The sequence below is a fragment of the Pteropus vampyrus genome, unplaced genomic scaffold (assembly GCF_000151845.1).
Source record: "Pteropus vampyrus isolate Shadow unplaced genomic scaffold, Pvam_2.0 Scaffold127, whole genome shotgun sequence".
Lineage (NCBI taxonomy): Eukaryota > Metazoa > Chordata > Mammalia > Chiroptera > Pteropodidae > Pteropus > Pteropus vampyrus.
Window position 1 is genome coordinate 705,668 of NW_011888908.1, and position 8,794 is coordinate 714,461.

The 8,794-nt window shown below is 37.5% G+C and overlaps 1 protein-coding gene across 1 annotated transcript in view; it reads right to left on the minus strand.

Moving 5' to 3' along the window:
* Window positions 1-7,293, minus strand: part of EYA1 (EYA transcriptional coactivator and phosphatase 1) — a 157,771-nt gene extending 150,478 nt beyond the window's left edge. The window contains exons 1-2 of the mRNA XM_023534594.1: window positions 6,689-7,293; window positions 1,501-1,550 (exon numbers count right to left, since the gene is read on the minus strand). The gene's annotated coding sequence lies outside the window, so the exon portion shown is untranslated. The remainder of the gene's footprint in view (window positions 1-1,500; window positions 1,551-6,688) is intronic.
* Between the last annotated feature and the right edge of the window lie 1,501 nt (window positions 7,294-8,794).

The window sequence follows — 8,794 nt, forward strand, 5'->3', positions numbered from 1 at the left end:
CTTAATGCGCTAACGACTTGACACCTTCTTTGAAACATTTGCACAAAAGTCCCATTGTATCTACTAGACTCAAAATAGTTCATCTTACATTTTACCTTCAGTCACCCTTTCAATAACATGTAGTATTGAAAGGTGTCACCTGCCTTACCTATCCAGCCAAACATTCACCTGGAGCTTTAGAAATCTTTATTTTTTTTTTCCTCTTATGTAGCTCAAGTCACAGGATCCAATGAGATAATTACATCTATTTTAATTTTTTTTAAAAAAGCAGTCATTCTTTTATATTTTAAAAAAAGGCTTTTTTTTTTTTTTTAAAGACAAATATGTGGACAGGTACAAGAGGAGAAAAAAAAATCACTTTTCTATGGAATCTGTTTTATCTAGTAAATTAGCACTAGGTACTTCCTTATAATTTACCACCCAACTGTAATTTAATGGGTCTCCAAACCAAATAAAACACTCGAAGCCCAGAGTCTAGTGACAGAGAATGAGATAGTCGTGATGCATGTGTTTACTCTGGCAAACTGCTTAATTGTTCCTCTGTTTCCCTTGAAACAAATGCAGCATTAAAACATTACGAAGTCGGCTCACTTGTTTGCTTTGTGGATTACATACAGCGTGCCCAATTGGAAAGGGATAAGGCCAGCGTGCAATGAGTCCCCGTGAGCATTAGCACTCAGAATACCTCAACTGTCACCTACTCAGGGAACTAACACTTCTACTTCAGCTCTCTGTGCATTTTTACCACACAAAAACGGCTAGCTCACCCCCCTCTAGGAAAGAGCTGAGTCTCCACAGTCACTCATCCTATAAAAGGTACGGAAGCCGTACTCATGTTCACAGCTGCACAACTGTCCACGCAAACTCAATGTCCCACTGGTGAAGAAGAGGGTTTAAAGTGACTACAAACAAATCGGATACCATTCTGTTTCTGAAGTTTTGGAAAATCTAAGGCCCATTCGCTTTATTTCTCATTTGTGTTTCTTAAAGGGGAGGAGCCGTTTAATATAACATATCTGCAGCTAGGAGTGTTTGTTCCTCGCCCTCTCCAGGTCAATAAAAGCTACTCATTTTAGTTTGGAGGGTGTACTTACTGAGTGTAAATGTTAGTTTTTAGAATGGCTTAATGTGAACCATTTTCCTTCTAAAGTGAGTTTTTACTTCCCCAAATCTTCTGCGTTCAAACTACGAATGGTTTAAAATTCAATTTTTTTTTCTCCTAATTCTTACTACACATTCCCAGTTTTCTTAGCTCCAGAAACTGTAGCCCATCATCATTTTCAAACCCAGGCTCCTATTTCCTTCCCACATACTCAAAACGTTTGACAAGCGTGCGTGCACGCGCGCGCGCACACACACACACACACGCACACACTGCTAAGTAATTTCCAACAGAGGCTGTTGCTATTAATAGAAATAATTAAGAAATACTAGACAAAAATAGATATGGGTCACAGAAAGGTAATCTCCAAAAATGTCAAATATCAACAATATCCTTACCTGCAACTTGAGGAAACAGCAACATCTGAACTGGTTTGAGATGTTTGCACCTGTGATCAGGGGTAAAAAAATTAGAGGCTGTTGTTACTCCGCTTCAGTGTCAGCTCTTAATTACACAGAGCACATGGCTGGGAACGACAATGCTCTCTTTAAACCAAAAGAGAAAGAGGAGGATACCGCAGCAGTGAAAGGCATATTGTCTTTAAGTTGAGGTCTCTACTGTTGTTTCCTCCTGCAGGTCTACCCCCCTCCCCGTGTCAGGGGGGGAAGGCAGCCAAATGACTGGATAGTGATTCATCACTGGCCTATGACAGCTGCAAACGGGATTACCCTTCCCCCAATCAACATGCAAAGCAGCCTTGCCCAGGCAGCTTGGAAAAGGTGCCTGGAAAATAATTGCTATTAGCAAAATGAGTGTGTTTCGCAGCAGCAGTCCGAGGAGTCATCCCCCAGCATCCTCGGAAGATCTTTCATCTTCTGCTATCGCTGGCTGAAATGCAGTTTCCCGCCCACCCCTTTAACTCCTGAGAGTTTCTTATCCTTATCACGATGTTGTTTGCCCCTATATTGACTAGTTGTCATTTAACATTCGCTGCAACAGCTTCTGGGCAACTTTCCGGTCGTGCTGGCTGAACTATACATGGCAAAGGCAAGTTTTCATACCCCGAGTCTCACCATTGGGCATATGCTCATTTACCCATGCAAATTTAAAATTCAGCTCATGCTGAATTCTCATCACCTGGTAAAATAGAAAAAGCAGTCAGCTTTTTACTTTTCCATCTTTTAACCCGGGAAAGAGGATGGATAGTTTAATAATCAATTCAGTGTCCCAGTCAGCCAGCATTTCGGTGTCTTTTATCTCCAGATGAATCTGTATTTCGGGACGTCTCTGCACAGCTAATGGAACAGGCTGGCAGGCTGCGCTAGTCACTGCCCTTCCTTCAGAGGCGGCGCAAACTGCCAGCAGGTGAGAAACTCAGGTGAAGGTGGGCTGCGGGCTTGCAAGCTCAAGCTAACGCCTGCCTTAACAGTAAAGGGTATTCTGCATAACGTTTGAAAGGACTCAAAATTCCAAATCTTTGATGTGCATCTTCATTCAACCTGAACCGACACCAATTAGGGTTACGAAACAAAGATGAGAACTCGAGCATCTCAAATGGCATTAAAGTTATCCAACCAACTTCCCCGGAGTCCTGTTATTTTTTAATTATGATTTATGAAATTAAGAGATACTACCTTTTGGCAAGAATGAAGCATTGTTAAAATCTAAATATCTTGGTGTAATGTTACTTGAAATGGCTAGGTATGCTTTTCTATAATATGCGAAGGATGAAAAATAACTTTCAAGAGATGCCTGAGCGTTTAATGGAAATTTAATTTTAATGCCTGTAGATATGTCATTTGGGGATAACGGGCTTCTGCAATTTTTTGTTAAAATTAATGTTCTCACACAAGAGTTTTCTAAAGTTTTCCTTTAGAAACTGCAGCAATATGCCTCAAGGATAAATTTTCTTTTTTCTTTTCCACTTTTATACCCCTGGAATATATTACAGGTGAGAACTTAGTTTTAAGAACTCTCTTGGCTTAATTATGTGAAAGAGTATGTAAAACATACTTTCTGTTAAATGTTAAAAATGTTAAAATACATTCCTATTTTAACATTGGCTAGGTAGTATGATCTTGGAAATATAATTTTAGTTTCATCGTATACTTTGAAAGTTTGATTATTTACATTTGAGGTTTAACCTACCATTTAAATTTCAAAGTCAAACTGTTAATAAAGTGAACTTCAAAATAAGAATTATTCTAACACATTTTCTCACATATTTCTTTGTATTTTCACAACATATTTCTTTTATGCTGACTTGACTGGGTCTCTACTGTACTTTCTATATACCACAATTTTTGAAAGTCCACATCCATGATCTTCATTTCATTATACTTCAGATATATTCTTTTGTGTCTCAAGTATTATTTAAACCATGTGTTGTGTGTTACTGTATTTAAAAATGACTCTTTAATCAAAATAACTTTAAAACAACTAATCCTCACTTAGGCTGGTCAGCTGAATCCACATCGTGGTCCAGGAAAAATAAATCTACTCTCAAGAATGCGAATGCAGACAACAATTAGACACAGATGTGAGCAAAATTAGTTACAGTTTACAAAATGCTACACTTCACATGCTTTTAGTTTTTATGTGTAGTACAAGATTACAGTGCAGTAAGGAAACATATTCTTATAATGACTTATCTAGAAAGCACACCTATTTCTGATTGGTGCTGATTTTCTCTTAAGTCTGACAATCTCTCTGGAAGTTTCAATGTTTTCTAGGTCTAAAACCGTAATGAGTTTCAAAGGTAATTAGGCATATTTTCATTCAAAAGAGAAAAAATTATTTCATGGTTTTCAGGAAAAATGCTGTTAGGCACTCAGTAAACTTACATTTTCTGCTTACGTCCATAAACTTAATATATTTCTTGTCTTCTCCTAACCTAGTATTTTTAATTCAAATGCTCCTTTGAGTGCAGAAATATTTCCCATAATATTATACATGGCCATCTTACATTACAATGAAGTCATTTCACTTTAATGCTTTTTAAAACTCTTTGTATAGTATACCCACAGCAGCATACTGACAGAGTTGTGAAAATAGAGAGAAAAAAAAGATAACAGAACTTAGAAGTTAAATTCAAGAATCCTAAACTAGTAACTTTGACTTCTGATTAGTTAATGAGGTCTTTTAAGTTTGCCTTTTTTCTAATTAAATTTATAATTCTTCACAGATGTAACTTTTGTTGATGTTCAATTTGTCTCTCTCATTTTGTTAAACCTCTCATAGTACTTCGCCAATCCATTGAATAGCCACATTAAATCTGTTAATACCATGCTCTTCAACCCCAGAAATTATTTCCAGAAGGCAAACTTGCTTTGAGAGATCATCAAACAAGACTTAAGGTACACATTTTATCACATTTTCCCTACCACAGAGCTCAGGATGCAGAGCAAAATTCATGACTTTTGCACTGTTTATTATACTTTGCTAAATTACAAATCAAAAGCATCTGACAGAAGATCATGTATGAAGCCAAAAAGTTAATAATGTTCTGTGAAAAGTAAACTGTAAATGGAAAGGGATTCTAAATCTCAGCAGCACAGAGCAAATAAAACGTAGGTACTTGTCTAAATTATGGGTTTTCCACAGGCTTTTCTGCTTGCTAGAAGCAATTTTTATAAAATGACTATAATTTTAAACTTTCCTTTTTTCAAACTAAAAAGAAATTTTCAAAGTGAAAGTACTGAACTTATCTAAATAAATAGAGTTGGCAGCGAGCTAGTTTCGCCCAACCGCAGATCAACCCGAGCACTCCCAAATTTGAAAGACAATGGCAATGTTCTAATCAGAATGTATTTTATGGGGGGGGGGGAGTGTGCCTTAGGCATACGTCTGCTTTTTAATCACACTATATTCTTACTAAGACTCTACTCAATCCATATCTCCACCTATGGTGTCAATGTTGTTATAAAAACTTGAACCTAAAATTGAAATAAACTTTTGTAACACTTATTTCCTTCCTTATCAGAGTCCGTAAAATGACTGCTTTGATACTATTTCTGATTTCTAATGTAATATGCGGTGTTATTTTTGTAGTGTGTCATTTAAAGAAAATGACGATACAGTCCCCTTGAACACAAAAACAAGTATTTGAAGGACACTGCTTCTACCTATAGTTTTAAAGGATTGTTTTCAAAATTCGTATTTAAAATGTCGAATGAAATACTTTTGACATCTAATTAAATGGGAGAAGTGGTTTTTATTCTCAATGGAAGTGTTTTTCTTCTTGCCAAAGTTTTCTTAAAAGTTTTCTTAATAAATTTCTTAAAAGTTTTCTTAATAAATTTTCAAATTCCAATAATTTTCTTTTGAGAAAATCATTGATCATGTCTGTGAATCTCATATAGCAAATGACTTCCCTTTGGCCCTCTAAAACTGAAGAGTTGGCTGAATTAGGCTTCTCTGTCAGCGCGAAGAGTTTTCATGACTAAAAATCCATGGCTGCTTGCTCATCTACTGAACACTTGGGCCTGAGGAGAACTCAAGCAGCGAGAAAGTCAAATATCAAATATTTGATAACGCAAAAGAAAAAAAAGAGCATGACTATTCATGTACACATGTTCTCAAACCCAAAAGGTGGGCAAAAAACACACACAAGCCTCAAATAAAACCTACTCTGAAAGACACTGTAAAAAAAAAAAAACAAACAAACAAGCCCAAACCTATGCAACTACACTGTGTGCTTAACTATCGACTTTTTGTTACCCCTTGTCATTTTTAAAAAGTGAAACATAAAAACGCTTGTCTAAATTCAATGACAGCTCTGAATTTACTGAATTCTTGCAAATGTATGCTTAAATGTGTTCAAAAACTCCTCCCAAGACATACAAGCCCATGAGTCATTAGCAATTCATCTAGGGAGTCTGAATGACAAATATTTTACGTGGTAATTCAAAATTTAAGAACCTTGTTTCTGATTTCAAGGTCCATTAAAATCCTATAAAGTGTCGATAAGTGAAAAAATATATTAATCTGGCAAATGTTTATTATTTCACCTTTTGAAGATGAGCCTGTTTAATACGGTTGGGAAACTGGTTTATTGAAGTAAAAGGATTTCCTTCCTTAAAAAGTGGTATCTATTTTTGTTATCTCTTGTCCTTTCAAAATGTTAATTCCTTGTTTTCTCATATCGTCCTGACGTGTGTAGGAAAAGTTATCTGCCTGGTGCGATGGATGTATCTAGGCGTATACACCGCTTTATTCAATATCACAAATAGTTGAGGTTTGTGCAATTCAGAAGAGATATGAAGTAATCTCCTTATAAGACTACGGCCGTGCAATATATTTGATATGGATCACGACAAAAGTAACTGTTAACAATTAATTTATAATCATCTCTTAATGATTCTAATCGCTCAGATAATGTGGGGGTTAAGAACTACACTTTCATGATGGAACCCCGTGGCTCATAACGTACTAGGTACAAAGTGTCATCATCTTCCCCATGCCCTCATGTTTTCCTTTTAAAGGAAATCAAAACAATACTAAAAGCGCTCCTGTTATCTTGAGCTTTGCCCACAGGACAGCTGTTGTCAGTCACTACAATTTTTCAAACAGTCAGCTTGTACTTACAGCGCTTACATCTGCTGCGTCCACCAGTTTAACGCGCTCCTCCGAATTTTCTGGTTTAGCAAACCTCCATTCCTGACATAGTTTTGCTCCTGGATAAGGACGCGGGAGGGCTCTTAGGAGCTGGTGGCGGAGCCCGGCGCTCCTGGGAGCGGAGCGCGTGTGGAGGGGCGAGCCGGGCCGCGGGCGCAGCCGCCTGGCCGCTGCTGCAGGCGCGGGCTGCCGGGCGACTGAGCGAAAACGCGTTCCCCAGAAAGAAAACCGCCACAGCGGCCGGCGACAGGAAGGCTGAGAGTCGGAAGTGGCACTGGAGAGTCTCTCCCTCGCCCCAGACTCGGAGCCATCAGCTCCCACCGTGCTGTGGAGAGACCGCCTTGAGCCCCGCGCTGCGGCCCCACCAAACAGCAGCAGCTGATAGCATCTGAGCGCCCTAGACAAAGGAACGGCAGAATCGCATCCCTCGGTTTGTTTGCGCAGCCTTGTAGGTCTGCCCGTGGAGCCTCGGGGCTTTTTTTTTTTCTCTCTCTTTCTTTCTTTCTTGTTTTTGCAACGCAAACCACAGCTATTCTCTTGTCCTAACCTTATTGGTTTAAATGCAACAATTGAAAGGAGCACACTGCTCGGTCTGACTCAACCTTGCTGCTTAAAAAAAAAAAAAAAAAAAAAAAAAAAAAAATAACAGACAAAACAGGTGACAAGATTAAAAAAATTTATTATGTAAATGAACGCGCCCCACGCTATCAGGATAAACAGCTGTGTCAGAAGAACTTCTCGAGACACTGTCAACACATCTCTCGCTACAGCAGCTACCAATTACGAGCTTTGGGGAGTTGTTACACGTTATCTTTTATACTTTTCCAAACTTTTTTTTTTTTTTTCCGCCAGGCCCTGAAACTTGGGGAAGCGATACTTTTCAAAAAAAAAAAAAATTTTTTTTTTCCCCGAATATAACAATTGACAGGTCTGGGGAAAATAAAAAATAGAAGTTATTTCCAGGTTAAATAAGTAAAGGGAGGGAAATAAAACAAACGTGTAGGTTGTTATCCGCCTGACAATGGAAGCCTGAATGATGAGTCTGCAATGGTTTCTAGAATGGCAACGTTTACCTGAACGACTTTTGTGGCTACGAACCAGATAAAATGTCAGTGTTACTAGTTTTAAATGATTTGGGGCAGGGGGGAGGTTTATTTTATCTGGAACTCTTTCTTTACAGTCTGTTCTTTTTAAAAAATTTCTAACTAAACTCCGTCTATGCATGATAGTCTATAACACCTAGATAATTGAGCTATTCAGATTATGACTAAATTACAGCTCCAGTTTAAAATATTTATTTGCTATTATGTTTTAGGCAAATAAATGACTTTAGTTATGCGATTGATGACAACCATTATATTGATCGCAAATATTTAAAGAAGGCATCACTTATGTGGCTGATTATATTTTTATTTGCCAGCCTTATACCACAGTTCAAATACCAATATTTATTTTTGATACTACTCACTTATCATAACCAATTCTGTACTCTAAAGTAAAATTTTTATACCCATTGGATTTTCCTTAATATTGTTTTGTCACTACCAATAATACTATTCTATGTATTTGCTTTTTTTTTTTTTTTTTTTTTAGTAATAAAAAGCATCTTTTCATTAAGGCTCTCACCTTGGTATGAAAAAAAACATTTTTTAAAAATCACAGTAACTTCTTAAATGATTTTGTAAATACATTTCCAGATCAACTAATAAAACAGTAGACATAGTCTTACCTTTCCTTTGCTCATTTGTAAATAAAAGTACCATTCTGATGCAAACAAAACAAAAAGCTTCTAATGACCAAAATTCAATAAGGACTCCTCTCTTTCCCCATGAAAGGATGCCAATCTGAATTCCTCAGAAAAGGACCCTTTGTCAAACCTAAAAGACAGCTTAAACTGCAAACTCACCTAGGATTTCGTTTTGTATGGTAGCGGCAAGGAATCGGGGGCTAGTCATCCACCATATTTGGGAAGCCGGGTCAAAAATCAGCTGATTGCTACTGGACCTGTTCATCTATGCAGCAGAAATAGAATTAGGTTACCGCGTACAGTACTTTCTCAGACCAGGAGTGTCAGCT